Source organism: Saccopteryx leptura, chromosome 3 (genome assembly GCF_036850995.1).
Source record: "Saccopteryx leptura isolate mSacLep1 chromosome 3, mSacLep1_pri_phased_curated, whole genome shotgun sequence".
In the NCBI taxonomy this organism is placed as follows: Eukaryota; Metazoa; Chordata; class Mammalia; order Chiroptera; family Emballonuridae; genus Saccopteryx; species Saccopteryx leptura.
The window spans coordinates 187,378,830-187,399,574 of NC_089505.1; the positions used below are offsets into that span (position 1 = coordinate 187,378,830).

Genomic DNA, 20,745 nt, shown 5'->3' on the forward strand with positions numbered 1-20,745 from the left:
TGGGTCTTCCGCATCCCAGTCCAACGCTCTATCCACTGCGCCACCGCCTGGTTAGGTGGGAATCTGGTCATTTTTAAAAAATAAAACATCGTTCAGACTTAAATATAAATAAAATGGAAATAATGTAAGTTATTTATTCATTCTCTGCAGACCGGTACCAAATGGCCCACGGACTGGTACCGGTCCGTGGCCTGGGGGTTGGGGACCACTGATATACATAACACATACAATAGAGTAGCAATAGCCAGAGAGAAAGGGAGATTAAAGGTAGAGAGGGCCCTGGCCAGTTGGCTCAGTGGTGGAGAGTTGGCCCGGCATGTGGAAGTCCCAGGTTCGATTATCGGCCAGGGCACACAGGAGAAGCAACCATCTGCTTCTCCACCCCTCCCCCTCTCCTTCTTCTCTCTCTCTCTCTCTTCCCCTCCCGCAGCCAGGGCTCCATTGGAGCAAAGTTGGCCTGGGTACTGAGGATGGCTCCGTGGCCTCCACCTCAGGTGCTAGAATGGCTCCGGTTGCAACAGAGCAGCACCCCAGATAGGCAGAGCATCGTCCCCTGGTGGGCGTGCTGGGTGGATCCCGGTCAGAAGTCTGTCTCTCTGCCTCCCTGCTTCTCACTTCAGAAAAATATTTTAAAAAATGGTAGGGGAAAGAAGGCAAAGGGGGTGAAATGGGAATGGAAAGAGACTTTGCATGGAGCATGGGGGGCATGATGTGGGGGAGGGGCGTTGAGGGTGTTATATTGAGTGGAACACTTGAAACCATGTCAACACAATAAATTAAAATTAAAATAAAAAACACAAGATGATGAGAGGAAGCACAAGAACAGGGAGAAACAAACAGCTATGCTTGCTGAGCCCTGTACTCCCCTCTCATCCTCACAGTGACCCCAGAGCGGAGGTGCTATTGCTGTCCTCCCTTACAACAGGACAATTTGGCTACCAATAGGACCAAAAATAAGGCTAGTCTGTCTGTCTGGAAAGTTCCCACCCTTCACCACGACACTGTTCCCATGGTGTTGCCACTGATGCTCAGAGTTTGGCTGGTATTATGCCATTACTATGGCATGGTCCTGAAACCCCCTTACTGAGTCCAGTTAGTTGCTCAGCCCTATTCTGCTCTCCTGTAGCTGATCATGCCCAACCGATGGCAGAAAAGAAAAATCAGTTGTCTTAGTGAAAGTTTTCTGGGGAAAAAAAAAGTCAAGGTATGAAATTGTAAGAGAGCTAAGTGTTCACTGTGATACAGATGCCTCGGTCGATGGCTAGGTAGACATGGCTGTGTTAGGGTTCTGTTTTAACCTTCCAAAGATGCTGCACCTCAGTGAGACTTAAGTCAGTCCTAGTGATGGTTTTAGGACTCTGATGAAGGAATCATAGAAGGTGGTCTATAGAGACATCAGCTATTTCTCTATGGGCACAAAGCATCCAGGAAATCATGTCACATATGATGTATATTTGAAGCATTTTTTAAAACTCAGCTCTACCTAACAACATGTGGAGTCATTGGTGCCTTTTCCAGTGTTCCACTTGAGGTTGGGCGGGTCCATGTGTCTAGTTCTGGCCAACAAACTATGAGCAGAAGTAATATCTCTTCTGGTCTGAAACATTCAATAACCTGTGAGAGACTCTCTAGGCTTCTAACATATCCACTAGCAATATTCAAGAGGGTGGCTGGTTTTTTTACCTGAATCCCAAGTGACAGTGATGAAAAGAGCTCCCTGTCAACCTTCAATGGGCAGATAGTTAGAGCAAGAAATAAAATTTTGATGTTTTCTACCTCTGAAATCATTTGGAGTTATTTTGTTACTGCAGCATGGCACAGCCCATGACAGTTTTTTGTCCTGGCAAACAGTTTGTTCATACAGTTTTTAAAAATGACTTTACATGAGTTAGAACCAGCATGTAAGAATATCAGTGTTGACTTTGGGCATATAGAGTTTTATAGAGTAAATAAGTTCCAAAAATAGAGTCCAGTTCCATAGGACTTTGTACATAATTGATTGTACACATTGAAAAAACTACCAAAATGGCTAGTTTCACGATAATATTAAGAAATGTTTGCTTCATTGGCAGACCATTGTTAGGAATCTCAAGTGTATATAAATACTATTAACTGATACATCTAAATTAGTCACTCCCTTAAACACTGTTCTTATCAGGACCTTATGGTTTTGAAACGGTTCTTTGTAGGAAGACCTTTTACTAACATCTTACCCATTTATATTACAAGATAGGTTAGTGTATGTGTGGTATTAAAAATTTTTTTATATAGATATAGATTTATATGTCATTCTTATTTGCCAAACCAATTCCTGTGCATTTACAACTTTCATCTGAACATTTCTAAAACCTTATGAACTTGTTGAGTTTGGGCAAACTGTTCACCCTGTTGGCCCTGTGGTGGGAGCATATTGCTCACATATCAAGCTGCTGTCCCAGAACCTATTTTCTATTAACTGTGTCTTGACCAGTTACTGTTTAGGGTTTCTGCACTTTCCCCCCTCTATCCTCCGTATCCCTCGTCATGTTCTTTACATTTTTCTCTTTCTCTTGCTTTGCACACAGGCATACACACACACATACACATGCTCGCTCTCTCTTTGTCTCTCCCTCTTTCTCCAAAGGTTTAAATTGATCCTGTTCTAAAACCCCTGACACTGGGGGAAATGTCTGCATACTATCCATCATCCCTAATGAACAAAACCTGCAGGAACCCTTTGCAATGCTTCTGCTGGGAGCTGAGGGAGGCTTGTTGAGAAATCGTCAATCATCTGTGCCACCTGGCTGTGTGACCAGTGTGAGTTGCAGAAGTTTCTGTGTTAAGCACTGACTCCAGGGGTTTAGGTTTTCAACTTGTATTCAAGGTGATACAGATCAGGGAGAGTTCGTGGGAGAAATTTAATATGGGCAGGTGGAATGGCAGCATTCCCATTCCTATAAGGTATGTTCGCCTTTCTCTTTTTTTTTTTTTTTTTTTTTTTCATTTTTCCAAAGCTGGAAACGGGGAGGCAGTCAGACAGACTCCCGCATGCGCCCGACCGGGATCCACCCGGCATGCCCACCAGGGGGCGATGTTCTGCCCCTCTGGGGCATCGCTCTGTTGCATCCAGAGCCATTCTAGCACCTGAGGCAGAGACCACAGGGTCATCCCCAGCGCCTGGGCCATCTTTGCTCCAATGGAGCCTCGGCTGCAGGAGGGGAAGAGAGAGACAGAGAGGAAGGAGAGGGGGAGTGATGGAGAAGCAGATGGGCGCTTCTCCTGTGTGCCCTGGCTGGGAATTGAACCCAGGACTCCTGCATGCCAGGCCAATGCTCTACTGCTGAGCCAACCAGCCAGGGCTCGCCTTTCTCTTTTATGTAAGCTAAGAATTTAAAACCAAGTGGAAGGGGCACACAACTAGGTGGAACAAGTTGATGCTTCTCTCACTCTTGCTCTCGCTCTCTCTCTGTCTCAGACACACACACACATGCACACACACTCCCTCTCTCTAAAAAAACAAAAAACATGTAGAAATGCTGTCTCTGTCTACCCTGTCTGCCTTCCCTTGTCCCACCCAGCCCTGCAACTGTAATCCCTTGAATTGGCTGCAGGGTGTTCATTGACAGTGACCCATAGTGTAAGATAAAAATTTCACCCTTGACAATGATAAGCACACCCTGAACTTGCTCAGGGAGTATTTGGTGATTTCTGAAGTTTATAAATTATCATTTAAAAGGCAGGTCTTTCCCTCCCTAGTGCTTCTAATTTAGGAAATTGTAAGACTTTTGCCAAGAAGAAAGCAGAGTCTGGGCAGATGACGCCTAAGCCCATTTGGTGGAGGAGAAGTACATTTTAAATTTCTGCTCCAGTCTACATTGAGCAATGTGGAACTTGTCTCACAGACAGGCCAGGTATGGAGAAGGTCCCCAGGGGGCTTGTTAAGGGAGCCAGACTTCCATCACGGAGAATGCAGGGCAGGCTGGCAGGGAGCACAGTCCAGGCTGTCCTGCGAAGGCGGGCTTCGCTGGAGCTGCCGCAGGCCACAGTCCAGCTGCCCATCCTTCACATTAAAATCTGATGCTGAGGAAGGTTAAAGGGCATCGCCAAGCCCAGACAGCTGGCATCAGACCTCCCGAGTAGCAGTCTAATTAATGCCCCTCGGATAGTAAGAGGAATTTGTAGTTTGTTCGGAAGTATATAAAAAGAGAAGGAAATAAGTAAATGACTGCTTTTCAAGGGAATTGGTGCCTGCTGTTCTGAGTAGTAGTATCAGCAGTGATCACTGTGTAGAAATTTTGTTTAAATTCCCAAGTCTTGCAGGAGGAAGTGTTACACACAGGCTGGGGCACTAACCAGGTCCTTGCTGCCTGTCACGATGGACCTACAGCCTCCAGCACAACCACCTGACAAATGTGGGCCCAGACAGGGGGTAAAAGCTCCTCGGTCAACTGAGCAAGCACAAAGTCTCCACGCCTTTGGCATCACTGAGTGTTAAAGGAGGACTTGCATGAACGTAGGGATTAGTCACAAGTGGACTAGGTATGTGCTGTTGTTGCCAGTTTCCATGTAAACAGGTTCCACAGCGATGCTGCCCAGCCCTTCACACACCTCAGACATTCTACGTACGTGTCCAGGTCTGTGGTGGAACCAGTCACAGGAGTTGCCAAACAGCAGTGTCCTCACAGGCAAAACCATGTATGTCCTGTTTTCCAGGGCCGCTGGGCCGTGGAAAGGACATAGTGTGCCCAAGGAGATGAGCCTCCTGAGGTCAGCACACGTGCCTCCTCCCCAGGGCCACTGCCCGATAGTGCCAGTAGTATGCTGACTCGTCCTCTGCCTAGCACTCCGCTCGTGGCCTCTCGGAAGAACAGATGACACAGATCACTCTGGAAAGGCAGCTAATGTGTTCACCACAGTGAACCTGGAGAAGCTAGTCTTACTTCTGGGTTCCCTTGTGACAGCGTGTGGCTACCTAGGAGGTGACCAGTTCCAAAGCCAAGAGAGGTGGTACCTGCCTCATGCTGCTCACAGACCTGAGAGAGAAGGGGTGTGCATACCCCATCTCTGTGGCTCAGGTCTGGCCAGCACCACGCTGGCCACGAGGGTCGACAGGCGCTGAGGGCAGGCCATCGGAGCGGCAGAAGGCTCTTCTGTGTTGCAGCCCTCTCTCCAGGCCTTCATTTGTCCCCTCCTTCCACATGAAAAGCCTATTCCTCTCTCCACCATGTGCATTTCTAAATCCTACCAGTTTCTCACTGGACCAACTCAGAAGGCCCTTATCTTTTCTTTTAAAAATATGGACTGCTTCACAAATTGGGCGTGCCATCCTTGCACGGGGCCATGCTGACCTTCTCGGCCACAATTTCACTGCACATGCTGTCCGGGCAGGCACAAAAGATCCTGTATCTTTTACAGATCTTCCCACCTCCCCAGCCCCCAAGCCCTCCAGTGAACCCCCAGCCCGACTTTATTTATGTTTTTCTTATTATCAGTGTCACATCTCTCTCCAGCTAGCCCTCAAGGTTAACATTTCTGCCATTGGTTTTTGTCCAAATGACCCAACACAGTGTGCAGTAAGCTGGACCTAAAAACACTGAACTGTATTCTATAGACTGTAACATGGGTGAATGAATTAGGGATTGGTGCGGGGTGGCTGGAAGTAATTGGAAATTTAGGGCAGAGCAAGAAGGGCATGAGCTCTGGGAGACGGAAGTCTTCCTATGGAGAGGAGGGTTGGAGCTGGAGGTATTTAGCTGCAAAGAGACGAAGAGGCCCATTCTGTAGTGAGAGAGACACATGGGGACCGGAATGTGAGCTGCCTGACCTGAGTAGAGGAAGATGAGGGGGTGGTTGGAAGGGAGCTGGGCTGGTAGGGGCTCTAACCTGGCTCAGAAAGGTTGGATTAAGGGGAGAGCAGCAAACTGGACCAGGTGGTGGCAGAGTGGATAGAGTGTCGTCCTGGGACACCAAAGACTCAGGCTCAAAATCTCAAGGTCGCCAGCTTGAGCACAGGCTCATCTGGGCTCACCAGGTTGAGCACGGGGTTGTTGGCTTGAGCATGGGATCATAGACATGACCCCAAGGTTACTGGCTTGAACCCAAAGTCAGTGGCTCAACTGGAGCCTCCACTACCCACCCCCACCCCCGTCAGGGCACATGTGAGAAAGCAATCAATGAACAACTAAGGTGCCACAACTATGAGTTGATGCTTCTCCTCTCTCTCCCTTCCTGTCTGTCTATCCCTGTCTGTCTGACCCCCAGCTGCCTCTCTCTAAAAAAAATAAAAATAAATAAATAAATAAACAGGAGAATAGTGGGAGGCTTCACTTTGCACCAAGATTTGCTGAGGCCTTACTCGGCCAGGCACAGCAATGGATACGGTTAAATGAATTGCTGAAACCAGACAGTAAAATGTAGAGGGAAGGAGGTGGCTGGGTGTCCAGGCTTTGGTCTGGCTTCTCACGGGTGGATGCTGCTCTGAAATGATTTGCACAATGAAAATCTCTATTCTGAAGCCAGCATTTGTATTTACTGCTTTGCTCTTACTGGCACAATTGCTTAATAAAATCTCAGGACCTTTATTACTTCAAATGCAATGTGTTTTTTTCCAAAGAAATATATATGGCTGTAACATATGCAATGATGAAATATAGAAGAGGCTTCTGAATGTCTGCTAGAAGCGGAGTTGGAATAGAAATGCACGTATCACCACTATTAAAATTCTTAACTTATCAACTACTTTACAAGACAAATTTGAGTAAACAGAATAGTCGTGTGTTTTCCTCTAAGGGGAATATTATGATAGGAATAGAGACAATCACCTCACCTGACCCGGCAGTGGCGCAGTGGATAGAGCGTCGGAGTGGGATGTGGAGGACCCAGGTTCGAGACCCTGAGGTCATCAGCTTGAGTGCAAGCTCATCTGGTTTGATTCAGGCTCACCAGCTTGAACCCAAGGTCACTGGCTCGAGCAAGGGGTCACTCTGTCTGCTGTAGCCCCCCCCCCCCCCGGGTCAAGGCACATATGAGAAAGCAACCAATGAACAACTAAGGGTCACAAGGAAAAACTGCTGTTTGATGCTTCTCATCTCTCTTCGTTCCTGTCTGTCTTTATCCTCTCTCTGACTGTCTCTGTCACAATAAAAACAAAAAAAAAAGAAGAAGAAGAAGAAGAAGAAAGAATAGAGACAGTCGATACATTTATATCTGGATCTCTTTTTTCTGTGCCCTTCAATAAGAAACTAGCCTTTGCCAGGAGTGAACACGTTTATGTGTACAAGGGAAGATAATTAACTGGAAGGGGGCCAACTGCAGAATTGCTTACTTATCCTGTCATATTTAATATCAGCTGTGTTTATCCAGTATAGATATACACATTAGAGGCTTTGAGTCTTCTCCCTGGAGGGACACTGTACAAAGAGCAGTAAATTACATTGGCTGGAAATAAGTTGTGCAATAAGACTGGGCCATTTATCCCTGGAACTCCTGACTCTGCCTACAGTCATGGCCTCAGCCCTAGCCCGCTGGCCCTGTGTTGATCCCTGGGTGAGGAAGCTCACAGCGGGGCCCCGCCACCATGGTAAGTGAATAGTTTAGTGGGGTACATAACTCTGCTGAATATGTGTGAAAGTAATTAGCTTCCCGAGGGTCATATCCAGTAGTCTGTTTCAAAACAGAGAATACGCTCAGATACAATAATGAGAATAAACCAGACTCTACCTGCAGTTGTATAAGCAATATTTTGAAAGGGGGTAGTTTGTTTCGAAGCTGGGAGTATCGGAAACGCTAAATGATGAATAAGAGAGGAGAAAGCAACTACCAATGAAGCCATTTTCTCATGGGCTTTTAATTTTTCTGTGCTTTTTTTCCCCCTTATCTTATTGTTGTTTAAAATCTCAGTTCTTGTGGTTATTGAGATGATTTTTTTCTATTAAACGTTTTTTTGTGTGTGAAATATAGAATGTATTTTGAATATTTTTAATGATTAAAATGTTTTATACTTTTTTATATTGCAGTGTTTAGAACAGAAATCAGAAATTTAATTATTAAAGTCATAAAATATAGAACGATACTGTAATAAAATATTTTTAACCCTTAAAATATGGCTTCAAAATATATTTTAACAAGTCCATAATGATCTGTTTAGTAAAAATATATAAATAAAACCAAGGATTTTTGCATATACGCTATTGTTACTAAAATTAGTGGTTTAGTAATCAATTCAATTGCACCTGTTTAACAGGTACAACCTGTTCTAGTTTAGAAGAGGTTAGAAGGCTAACTTCTTCCACTTTAACTCTTGGAAGACAGCCTTATTTTAGGTTTGCCTCACAGTGCTCCATATTCAAGGAAATTCCCCTTCTTTGCAATATCTTTGTGGCCCTGAGTATTCAAAGTCCTCTTTCAGCCTGGGATTTGCATTTATGAAATAGGGAAGACAAACACACCTGCACAGTAATGTGGTTAACTGAGTTTCAGTGGAATAACACACACATAGCATTAAGCAAACTTTTTAGCACGTTGCAAGTGCTCAGTGAATTTGTATTAGTAATTGCAATGTAGTAACATAAATATGAGTTTGTTATGTATATTAATCAGAGTAACAGATGCTAGCGGCTATAACACAACCTCAGTGATGGTTTATTAATCATTCATGCATTGGTCTGACGCTAGCCAGTTTTGCTGGCTAGGTCTCTACCAGGTAATGATGACTCAGTGATTCAGAAATCTCCAATGCTTTGATATTGCCATCTTTATAATCTGGCCTCTACTGTCACTGCAGAAAGGAAAGAGGTAGTAAGTGCTTGAACAGAAATTTTGATAAGCAGACCTCAGTGTAAGTACTCCCCTCTAGATTCCGGCTAACGCTCATACAAATGAACTGCAAAAGAGCTGGTAAATGTCTTCTTCCTGCAGAGGCAGATTTAACAGCGGGCGCACAGGGCATGCACCCTGGGCCCCACTTCTGAAAGGTGCTGCTAAACCCCCACTTTACACTTTTTTCTAATGACACCAAGTTTGGTTTCATATGTGCAGTTTTAGCATTAATAGTACATAATTTTTTATTTATTTTAAAATATGGTTAACATGTATTTTTATTTTCTCTCTCTCTCTTTTTTTAAGGGGCCCAATATTTTCTTCTCTGCCCTGGGCCTCAACCGACCTTAATCCGCCTCTGCCTTTATGTCCAAGAAGAATTGGGATTGCTGAACACCTAACCACTTCTTGTCACACTCTTTGTCCCAGTTATTATTGTTGTGCAACAAATTACCCTAAATTTATTGGCATAAAAACAATAACCAATTTCTTTTTTGAATTGAATTTATTGAGTTGACATTCGTTAATAAAATTATATAGGTTTCAGGTGTACGATTCTATAGTATATCATCTGTATATTGTATTGTGTGTTCACCAACTCCAAGTCAGGTCTCTTCCATCACCATGTATCCCTCCTTTGCCTTCTTCTACCTCCCCCACCACCCTCCCCTCTGGTAATCACCACACTGCTGCCTGTGTCTCTGAGTTTTTTTCTTAATCTCGTTACCCTTTTTACCCATCCCCCACCCCGACAGTTGTGAATCTGTTCCCTGTATCTGAGTCTGTTTCTATTTTGTTTGTTATTTTGTTCATTAGCTTCCACCTATGAGTGAAATCACATGTACTTGTCTTTCTCTGACTGGCTTATTTCACTTAGCATAATGCTGTCCAGGTCCATCCATGCTGTTGCAAAAGGCAGACTTCTAACTCCCTTCATCATCACAACTCTTCCCTCGGTTTTCGGCACTCACCCTTTGGCCTCCTTTAATTGCCCTGCCACTGTTAATTAGCTTCCAGATTCCAGCAATTCTCTCTCTAGAAATCATTCTTAAAGACCCATTGCTACCATCCTAGTTCCAACCCACATCTATTAGAACCCTTAAAGGTTCAGGTTGGGAAGAACGGTTTGAGATTGTCAGGTGCTGTCTCTTAGCTCAGAAAAGTCACGTTGTCTTCGCTCTTACCTAGCAGCAGGTCCAGCATTGAGACCCCTGCAGCCTCAGGCTCTGCCCAAGTATTGTGTTGATTGACATCATGTTGAGGCTCACAGAAGAAGTTTCCCAACTCCTCGCCCAGCTCCAGGGCTCTAGCCCATCAAGCTATCTCTCTGCTGTGCTCCCAGATAAGTCTTAGCAAACCATCACATTTTATCACTGTCACTTCCTTGCTCACTGGCTGGCCATTGCTTGTAACTCTTGCTTTTCATTTCATCGTAGTTAGATTTCACCCAGTTTTACCAAGGCACACCCCCTTATTCCAGCCAGTCTTCTCCTGATCCTCTCAACTTATTGTGGTCATTGTTGGGTCAACTGTCTGCTCGTACTGTCACTGCCACTTAGAATGCCTGTTTGCAACTTCCCTTTGAGATACCCTTCAATGGCACATGTTTCCTGAGACCTTCCATCACAATTCTAGACAGTGCTGAACTCCTACTCCTGGATGGTTCTCCTCCTCCATCCATCTGTGTCTGAATGCTTACCATGTACAAAGTGTAGTGCCAGGGAGGTGGCCCAAACTTGCCCTGGGCATGAACTGAGTCACACAGCTTGGAGTTTAGCACAGAGATTAAAACATGCACAAAAATAATTCTGATGGTTGGTAGAATGTAATAAATACTATATTTTTAAAAGATGGGCCTGTTTATACTAGTTCTGATATAGCTCTATGTCCAGAGAGAGACAGTATGGTGTACTAGTTAAGTACTCAGGTTTTGAAGCCAGAGGAGATGTTGCCAATGACTAACTATGTGGCTTGGGGCAGTACTTCACCTTTTTGTATGCAACTTCCTTATCTATAAAGATGGAGATTTAAAAAAAAATTGCCTACTTCCCAGGGTTGCTGTGAGGATTAAATGAGTTAACATAGGAAGTGCTAGGAGAATCCCTGGCACATAGTAAGTACTAGATACATGTTAACTGTTATTGGCTCCATCACCATCACCACCGTCACTATCACCATCACCATCACACCACCATCACCATCATCACCATCACCGCCATCACCATCACCACCATCACCATCATCACTATCATCACCACCATCACCATCCCCACCACCACCACCTCACTATCATCATCACCATTGTCACTGCCATCATCACCATCATCTCCCTTGATGTCTCTTATATTTGAGTGCAGATTTCTGAAGGAAAGAAACCCCAAGGTGAATATCTCCCTGAGCATGTGCCCACATTTGAGTGGAACAATAGAAAATCTGATGCCTGGCTTCTGCACATTTGCTTCAACATCAGCATTACAAGAGGCCAGGCCTTCCCATTCTGGCTCAGCTCTGTTTTGGAATGACAGGATCCTAGAATGAATTGGCTAAGGATGGCTATGCTGCGAGTTCCTACAACGACCCCCAGGATTGATGGTTCACTGAGGGATTCACAGGGCTCAGCATCTCAGTATCTGGTTTAGCTGTGATTTATTACAGCAGAAGGACACAGAGCAAAATCAGCAAGGGAGAAAGCACATGGGCCAAAATGCCAAGGAAGCCCAGATCAGGTGCCCAGAGTTCTGTCCGGTGGACCCCCCATGATGCATGCCCAGCAGTGAGTTGTGATGACACGCATGAAATGCTGTCTGCCAGAGAGCCCCCGAGAGTCCCAGTGCCCTGGGTTTTCCCAGTCACAAAGCGCGTACCAAACGCACGCTCTCTGCAGGAAAGCAGGTGCTTCAGTGTAAACCACATTGTGCAAACCGTGTAGGTGCACATGACTGTCAGCTAGGGAATGTGGGCCAACTCTTAAAATCCAGGTTCCTAGATGCCAGCCAAGGGCTGGCCTTCATGGAGGCCTTTCTGAGGAGAGCAGTCTCAGGCCTGCTGTGTTGACTCCTTTCTGCACAGCAACATGGGCTGAAATTGCTCGTTGAGCAAGCTTTGGACTTATTGGAGTTTTACAGAAGGGAAAAAAAAAGAAATCTCATCCCTTTTTAGCACTTTTGAGTACTTCATAAATATTTGGTGACAAAATAATGGGAGAAAGAGATGTGAGGCCAGAATTTTGGTAGAAAAAACAGATCAGAATCTGAAAGAGAGTTCTGGCCTAAATTGTCCCGTAATTTCTGCATTTAAAGACTTGCACCTCCTGCCTGTCTCGTGCCTCCAGATCTCTGACCGACACACGATCTCAGCTGAGCCGATAGGGTGGAATTTATCCTGGGTAGCTGTGCAGGGAGGAGCATAGTTCCCCGGGTGACAGAGCCAACGGTGGTCTCTGGCTTTTGGACTCCACATCCCATAAGAAAATAAACCTCAAGGATAAGAAACCTCTCCCCAGCCTCCTCCTGCCCAGCCATTCATGTTACATCCTCCCCTGAACTGGACAGGACTCCCTGGACGGATGGAAAGCGAGGGGGGCTGCAGATGTGTTAGTGCATCTTTTCCTGCTTCCTTTTACTGCATTCCCATCCTACTTTGAAATACCAGAGGTTTGTGACTGACTGCTATGGTGTGTTTCCTCTCTGACTCAGAATAAAGTTCGTTTGTGCCAGACTTCTCTGACCTGGCCGCTTCATCCTTCCAGTTTCATCTGATTCTGCCTTCCTCCAGGCACTCGTTCCCTTATGGCAGCACTCAGACACTGGACAAGGTTGCCCATGTAAAAAATCCCAGCACAGACACTTCCAGCTATTTGAACGTAGACTAGGAACTGTTCCTCCAAACAGGGACAGTAATAGTACCTACCTAGGTGCCAGGTAGTATATATCCTAGGATGGTGGTGAGCTTACAGGAGATAGCGGGCTTCATTGGTTCTAGATGGCAGCCCCACCTCTCCCTGCATTCGCATTGGTGGGATCAGGATGTGTCTTGCAGTCAAGGCTGTGTCAGAGGTTAACTGGTAGCTTTTTTTTTTCTTGGTGAGACATTCAATAATAGTGCATCTTAAAACCAACAGTACCAAAGATTAAATAAAATACCGCAAAAAGTACACAGCACTTCATGCCATGTCTAGTAGGAAAACAAATGCTCTTGAAGGTTAGTTGTTATTGTCATTGTCAATGTCATTATCATCATCAAATAGGACATCACTCCAGGAGGAGGTCAGCTGACATTTATTTGGTGTTTTCTCTGTTTAGATATCTGATTCTCAGAACACACAAGATGAAGACCCTTACCCGCCTTTCATAGAAGAGGAAAGTGAGGCTCAGGAAGTCTGGGCAACTTACTTTACCACACAGAGCTAGTAAGGGTCTGACCTTGATAGTCTAACCCAGGAGTCTAAGCTACAGCCACCAGCCCAAATTGGCTAGCTGCCTTTTTTATATGGTCTGTGAGTTAGGAGTGGTTTTTATATTTCTTAAGAATTGTAAAACATTGTCCTGGCTGGTTGGTTCAGCGGTAGAGTGTCGGCCTGGGGTGTGGAAGTCCTGGGTTCGATTCCCAGCCAGGGCACACAGGAGACATGCCCATTTGCTTCTCCATCTTTCTCTCTGTCTCTCTCTTCCCCTCCCGCAGCCAAGGCTCCATTGGAGCAAAGTTGGCCCAGGCACTGAGGACGACTCCATGGCCTCCGCCTCAGGCTCTAGAATGGCTCTGATTGCAGCAGAGCAGTGACTCAGATGGGCAGAACATCACCCCCTGGTGGGCATGCCGGGTGGATCTTGGTCAGGTGCATGCAGAAGTCTGTCTGTCTGCCCCCCCACACTTCTCACTTCGGTGGGGGGAGAGTTGTAAAACATCAAAAGTTTAAGATTTTGCAACATGTGAAAACTGTAAGAAATTTAAACTTCAGTATCCATCGGTAAAGGTTTGTTGGAACACAGCCCTGCTCAGACATCTGGTATAGTCTCTGGTGGCTTTTGCATGGCTTTGGCAGGGTCGAGTCATTGCAGCAGAAACCACATGGCCCACAACACCTGAAATATTTGCCATGTGGCTTTCTACAGGAAAAGTTTGCCAGCTCCTGGGCTGGTTCTGGGCACTCTGACGTGTGTCCTTTTGAGGAAAGAGGGTGTCCTGTTCATCTTTTTACCTTCCACACTTGGTAGAGCACTCAAGAGGTGTTTGTTTGCTAGCTAAATTAAATTAAGTTCATCTAACTTAGGAGTTAGGAGTTAATAGAACTCCAAAGTTCTATTAATGCTCCTAAGTCTAAAAGTAAATTTCAGGTTGGTACCATGGCGCCAGATGAACGGCAAAATAAAACAATCGTTTGCTCAAGGAGTGGGGAACTAGTCATGGAGACTCTCTCAGACACTTTGCCCATAGGGTCGTATTTGTGTTGCAATGTCTCTTAGAGAGCAAATAAAGCGGTTCCCTAAGAACAAGGCTTTGTTCCAGGCTCAGCTCAGTGGGCAAATGAGTCAGGGGAGGAGATGTTTTTGGGGTTAGAAAACCACTGAACACGTGGTTTTCTACTGGTCAGCCTTTGAAAAGCTTGCTGTGCCACGTACAGATGGCGGGGCGTCAGCTGCCTGGGGACATTTCAGCAGGTGTGTGTGAAGAAAGGAGCCCATGATGTCCTGGCTTTGAAGGCCCTGATGGTTTCAAGAGATCAATCAACTTATTAAAACCAAACCAGAGTCAATGTTTCCTCTGCATTCAGTGTTTACAAGATAGCCAAGTGTGGGCACACTCAAGGTCACTGGGGGAACTTGCTGACCTTGGAGTTTGAGCCAGCCCTCAGGTCCATGGGCAGTGGGCCCTGTCAGGTGACAGGCACTGAGAAGGGCAGGGAGCCCCGCCATGTTGGCCGCACAAGGGAGGTGGCATGGGCACCCTAGGGGCTTCCTGTGGTTGCATCTGTGACAACTTATGACCCTCTCTCCTCGCCCACCTGGAAGCCACCTTCTCTCAAGCTCAGAGGCCCCTTGGGAGAGAACCCCATTCTTCACAAGAGCCAAAGCCACTTGCCCTTGGAAGTCAGCATGCACCCTCTCTGCCAGTCAGATTCTTTAAAACTTGTTTAAATATTTAAATTGTTTTGTTATGTAATTTCCCTTTATGTCATTCCCACCCAAAGCTTAATTTTATAAAGATTTGCTTTTTGCATTCCTAGATGTAGCTAACCTCATTTAGTTTTATAAGGCATTCTTTACAAATGGAAGCACATCCCACCTTCCACAGAGTGAGTGGGAGGCTGTGCTGTGCTCCAGCCTCCAGCAGGATCCCAATAATATTGGACCTGTCTTCCTATAATTTGCCTCCTTCTCCCAAAAAGGAAGTATGATGCTCACCAAATATTAATTGTAGTGACAGCATACTGAATTATTTTTTCTTCTTGCTCTTGCATGCAGAGGTGTGCCTATATATAAAAGAAATTTCACAAGAAAAAGATGGTGCTTAAGATATATAAAAAAAAACATTTCTAATATTGAAGCAATATTGTCTCAAGACGTTTTAAGTGTGAAGCATTTCAGCAGTCTTTGGGTTGACATACTTGCATGGACTAGTCTGGGGCCCCTCAAATATGTCACTTCTAATTGAGAAACTAAACATAGGTTTACAGCATTATTTCTAAAAAAGAGTAAGTTGCACATGAACTTTTGGAAAACATTTATGAGGTGGACATTGCCTTAAACATAGGGTTGGAGGAAAATTATAAGGTGGTAACGGTGATTTTTTAAATGCTAGGGTTACAGTCCTTTTTCTGTCATGATTTTTCCCTTTTATTTTTAAATAGGGACCCTGCAGGATGGGACACAAAGAGTCTCATGGTTTTAGCAGCTTTCTTCTGCCTGGAATGGCCCCATCTGTGTTTGGAATAAATGCTTGAAGGAGACTGGAGTAATTATCAGCTAAACTAAATTATTTATGGGTATATTAAGAAAGAAAAGAACTATTTTCTTAAAAATACATAAACTTCATGCTTTAAGTGACAGATATAATTGGGTTAAAAATAGAACCATCTCTGGGAAAGACCGTAGAATATTAATTAGCTCATCACTCTGAGCATTTCTGTCATGTCAGCAGGTTGATCCCAGATGGGACACCAGGGTTTCTTTGCTATGGACCCATTTTTTTTCAGTAGGTTTAAGTAAAAATAGGAGTGGGTGTGCAGCCCAAACAAACTGCCCACAGAGCCCAGCCCCAACCAGCATGCATTGGGAGCTGGAACACCGCCTGCCGTGTGGAGAACGTCTGTTTGACACCTCCGCTGGCCCTTACTCTTTTCTGACCTGTGCCATCCTGTCCCCTATTCCTTCCACAGCTAACAGTACCCCGTTTTGTTAGAATCTTTCTGCACAGTTTACTGCATCAGAAGTTTGTTTTAATTTCTGTGAAATCTTCCAGATTAGGTTGCCCATTCTTGACTTTTCTCCAGTTTTTAATCCCTCTGGCCCCTCTATATTGAAATCTGGTTAGTGTGGCAGAAATGAAAGCTCCTTTTAGAGCAGTGCTTCTGAGTCCTCTCTTTTTTGGGTCAGAGACCACTCTGAGAGTTTGATGAAATGTGAGTCCTTCCTCTGGAAGACTACATTCTAACACACACACACACACACACACACACACACACACACACACGCACATGCGTACACGTGCCCATAGTTTTACATAAAGAAAAACAAAAACAGAAAACTCACAGCTGTTCCTGGAACACATCTGTAGACCCGACCCCAGGGTGAAAATGGCATGGCTATGGTTGAGCACAAGGAGCAGGACCCCCGCGAGGAGCCTGGCATGTGTGGCGAACACTGGGGTCACTTGGAAGGTGCATTATGTGAAGGTCCAGAGCAGGACACATGCTTCCAAGATGATGTGTTTTCAAGTACTTTGTCATAGGAACCAAGGATTTAAATTTTTATTAAAATCCCCTATTTCCAGAAAAGATTTTTTGTCCAAAAGGGTGAGAAAGTAGGTGGTTGTGTCCCCAAAAAGCCTCCCACTTTTGCCATTCACCCTGAGTCCTCTTGACCTTGCTGGAGCCCAGTGATGGGCTTTCCACGTGATGGGCCTTGGGCTGCTGGTGAGATGCAGAGCAGATGTACTTGTCTTATGGTGACAACAGAAAAGAATATTTCTAATGGGATTATTCTGGGAAACCCATGAGGGATAGGTTCGTTAACAATTTTTTGTCAAAAACACTACGAATGGAGATTGCATGCTCTCCCAGGGGCAGAGTTCGCGCCGGCTTTGCTTATGCCACACACGCAGCGCCCAAGCAGTGCCCAGAGCACAGTGGGGACTCAGCAAACACTTGGTGACATTTGGGCCTGACCTAGAATCCAGTATTTCAGGAAGTCTCATTATTTGCTCCAAGTGTTGTGCCAAGGTAGTTTCTCGTGGTTTCCTCCTGCGTTTTCCTGAACCAGAACAGGGCCCGGAGGTTTGTCCGCCTGGGCTGCAGCAGTCCGCAGTGGACCCCAGGCCTTCTCCGTCCCCTTACTCCTCTCATGGCCCCATGGCCCCCAGGCATGGGAGTACTCCTGGGACCTCTGTCTATCTGTGCCCTCCCTTGGGCCCCTCCCCACTCCACAGCCAGGCTGACCTTTCAAAGCACAAACCCATCACAGCTCTCCTCTGCCTTGGGTTTTCCCAGCAACCCACACCTCCCTGAGTGGGCTGGCTCAGCATATTCCTGCACTGCACTACCCCCACCCCTGGCACATCCTCCTCCTGTTCTGAGAGCCCCCTGGCCTGGAGCAACTTCTTTCTCCAGCTGCCTCTTCAAAGATGAGTTACACATGCTGATCCTTGATCCAGATTCAGCACTGGGGTCACCTCCTGACACCCACCCTTACTTCTGTGTTTAATTAAATGCCCCTCCTGTGAGACCTCATTTCACAATGTAAACAGGGCACATGGGACAAACACAACTTCATCCTATGGTGTGTGTGAAGCTCCTGGGACAGGTGTGATCTCATTTTGTGCTGTAAGTGGAGCACTAGAGAGAGGTGTGACCTCATCTGTGGTGTGAGCATAGCACCTGTGTGATGTGTGACCTCATCTGTGGTGTGAGCAGAGTGCCTACTCCAGTTGTGACCTTGCCCCACAGTGCTTGGCCAGCAATAGCCCAGACCTTTTTTTTTTTCCAAGAAGGGAATGAATATGAAAGATCCTTTGCCTAGGAGTCTGAAACCCCAAATTCTGGTCCCGAAGTGAGGGCTTCATTAGCATTGTAACCTAGGGCACTTCAGAGAGCTGATCCTCAGCTTCTTAAAATAAAAAATCAGAATGGCATATGTCTAGTCTTACCCAGTCACTGTGGGAGTCAGACGCACTCCTGTCTATGTGCAAGTCTGCTGGTACTGTCAGGACCCTGCTCACCTCCAAGCAAAATATGTGTATCTGTGTGTCAGCTGGAAAGTGAGCTTTCTTCCCCATATGCTCTTTACCTTCGTCCCATCCCGAAGGGGCTCCTGAGGTCTGAGGACGTGGGGCTGGGAAGGGTCCTCTGGAGCCTGGGCCCACAGGCAGGGCCATGTAAAGTTGGCACCCATCTGAGCCACCAACTACACCACCAGACTTGAATCTCACAGCCTAAAGTCACAAAATGTCCTTCTTCTGTGCTTGCTAGGTCGCTAATGCCTTGTGAGGCAGCTGTCCCTGGCTTTAACCCCACACCCCTGTGTCCTCTCAGAAATTTAATGCTAGTCCCCTGAGCGACTAGGACTGATGGGGAGGGGGCAGTGGAGTCATCGCTGAAGTGGAATTGAGCAGAAGCCAAGACGGTGACCCCATCACCACACCTAGAAAAGCTCCCTTCTTCTCTGGGACATGGCAGTGATTGGAGCAAGGAAAGGCCAGTCTTATTGCTGTGGTTGTCCTTTTTGGAGTGCTGTTGTCCCAGGAGGAAAGCCAGGAGGGCCCTCAGTGCTGGGGGTGCCAAGTCTTAGTCTAGGCATGGCTGCCAGGCCCCCATACTAGACCCAGGACTTGTGACAAACAGTAGCCTGTCTCATCAAGGTGACCCCAGCAGCCCAGCAGTGAGCAGGGGCTGAGCCCATGAGCCTGTTCCTGCCCATTCCTTCTCCCTTCTCTTCCTTCTCTCCCTTCTCTCCCCTCCAGTCCCCTCCTCCCTCCCAGCCTCCCCTCAGCCTCTGCCCTACGACATTACGGTGCCCTGTAGAGGAAGGCGCTATAGCTGCCATGTCCCAGTTGGGTCGTGTCTTACGTCCTGTTTTGGCTGGTAGCCTGGCTGCTGGAAGAGAGTCCCACTGCTGACACCTCCAGCCCGCTTGCCATCCACCCTGTTATTACCTAGGCTGAGCTGTCTGAGCTGCCCCCTGCTGTTGTGCTAACTGAAGACAGGTGAGCCAGGGCTACAGGAAGAAAAACTGATGGGGAGGAGGGGGATGCAACTGCTTGTGTTTTTTGTGTTGTTTTGAGATGACAGAAACTTAAGTCACAGGAAAAAAATGCCACTGCTTAAGTGTTCTGTGCCTCATACCCTCTGTGAGTGGAAAGCCAACTTCTGATGTCCATCACAAGTTATGAGCAGTGGACTGCAGGACAGGTGCCAGTGGTAGCAGCAAAGGGCCCTGGCTGGACTCTTGGGGCAGGGGATGTCGCCTGTTGCTACAGGCACAGGAACCAGGCTGTCTCGGCTAGCCTGGACTGCTGAAAGCCGCAGCGGCGCAGATCTGGCGAGAGCCGCCAGCTTTGAGGGAAGTGGGGTGAGTAGAATACTAACAACAGAGCAGGAAGCTGCTCCCAGCTGAGTGCTGGGCTAGTAGAGTGAGAATACGATCAAAGCTCAGTTCCTCAGCCTCTGAGCAGTCTGTCGTTGGGAGGCTGTTAATTGGCTGGGCCTGCTTAATATTTCATTCACACATGCTCATGGAAACAAAGAGGCTGTCCTGTGGCAGGGGCTGGAGAGAACTTTCCCCTCCGCCCAGTTCCCCATCTGAGCAGTGGAGAGATGGAGACCGGGTGATGGACAGAACATCTCCACCGGGCCCCAGAGTCTGGTCCCGTACTGCCTTCCTAAAAAGATGGATCTGCAGGCTTTGTCAGAGTCGTTAAGCCTGGCTCCATGAAAGATCCCAGAAGGAACATAGCCCTTATCTAGCACTATTTGGGTTAGGAAAGGGTTTCCTCAGTAGTTGTTTCAATTCCTGATTAAAATATATACTCATTTTTTAACTATACTTTAAGCAACCTTTTCTTTTTTTGTGAGAGGTTCACAGAGCCTTTAATTTGCTGATATGCATACACATCTCTGGGAAAGGCATACCCTGTTTCTCTGCACAGCAGTGGGAGGCAGTACACTGTTTCCCATAACTGACTGTAGTTTCTCTGAGGGTACAGACCATGTTTTGTGCTCTTGGCTATTAGCATGGGAATTGGCTCATGTCACACTCCACTAATGTTTACTGCAAGAATGCCTTTTGTTGTCTAACGATATGGCCTTGTGTTTCATATTAGCCCCCAAAATGTGACTAGAAAGAGTCCTGGGGGCACAGTGGGGAAGGTTTTCCACGGATTACACAGGGCTTGCTGTTGCCAAGGGGGTGCTCTGGAGAAAGGGAGTGAGGTATTGCTGATGCGAGAGATCCCTGCAGACCATTCCCCCAGCTCCTCACTCTCCAGAATATGGGAGAGGGAAGCAGAAGCCTGGAGACTCAAACCTCCGAGTCTACAGGCATGTGGTCACCACCTGCTTTTGGAACCTCGGCCTTTGTGACCTCACTCGACTGCTGACCTCCAGACATTTCCATTGCTGTGACATGCTAGTCCTTCCCTGACCGTTATGGTGATGTTTGAGAGGGACCCAAGGTGTTTGAAGCTACGAGATAGGGCAGGATGTGGAATAAAACTGTCAATAAATATTGGCACAGATTT

At 46.4% G+C, this 20,745-nt stretch overlaps 2 protein-coding genes across 5 annotated transcripts in view; one reads left to right on the forward strand and one right to left on the reverse strand.

The window, feature by feature from the left end:
* Positions 1 to 20,745, reverse strand: part of NQO2 (N-ribosyldihydronicotinamide:quinone dehydrogenase 2) — a 698,677-nt gene that overhangs the window by 318,275 nt on the left and 359,657 nt on the right. The gene's annotated exons all lie outside the window — the stretch shown is intronic.
* Positions 1 to 20,745, forward strand: part of SLC22A23 (solute carrier family 22 member 23) — a 204,375-nt gene that overhangs the window by 82,379 nt on the left and 101,251 nt on the right. The window lies entirely within an intron of this gene.